Genomic DNA, 734 nt, shown 5'->3' on the forward strand with positions numbered 1-734 from the left:
ATCACCCAGTGTGCAGAATAAGTTATTCTTCACCCGAGATAATTTTATGATCGCTTCCTAAATAAATTACGTTTGGAATATAAATAGTTACATGCATATTGATTCAATATGTAACATTTGGTATAAAAAGCAAAAATATAGGTTATAAGATCAGAAAAATCACATTTTATGTATGTTTTACACTATGTTTTTACATTCATAATTTTACGTAATATAAAATATTTTTTACGGCGAGTACATATTTTCTTACATTCTCTTTTTATGTACGAAATAAAACAAATTTTACGAAACGTAAAAATACGGTGCCTTGATGTCAAAATAGAGAGGGGGTGAAGAATAACTATTCCTCACCCAGGATGACGAATAGCGCGACCCTATACGCTATTCGTCACCCTGGGGAAAAAAAAATGAGAAATAGTTATTTTTTACCCTCCTCTATTTTACCATCAATGCACCGTAATTTTACGTTCCGTGAGTTTTGTCTTATTTCCGACGTAAAAAGCGGCCGTAAAAAAATATATAATCACCGTAAAAAATATTTTATGTTATGTAAAATTACAAACATAAAAAACATAGTCTAAAATACACATAAACTGCAAATTTTCTTGTCTTATGACCTATATTTTACATTTCTTATGTCAAATTTTACGTAGTGAATTAATAGAAATGTAACTATTTGAATTCCAAACATGTGCAGAATAAGTTATTCTTCATCCGAGGTAATCTTACGATCA

The sequence above is a fragment of the Triticum aestivum genome, chromosome 7A, assembly GCF_018294505.1.
Source record: "Triticum aestivum cultivar Chinese Spring chromosome 7A, IWGSC CS RefSeq v2.1, whole genome shotgun sequence".
Lineage (NCBI taxonomy): Eukaryota > Viridiplantae > Streptophyta > Magnoliopsida > Poales > Poaceae > Triticum > Triticum aestivum.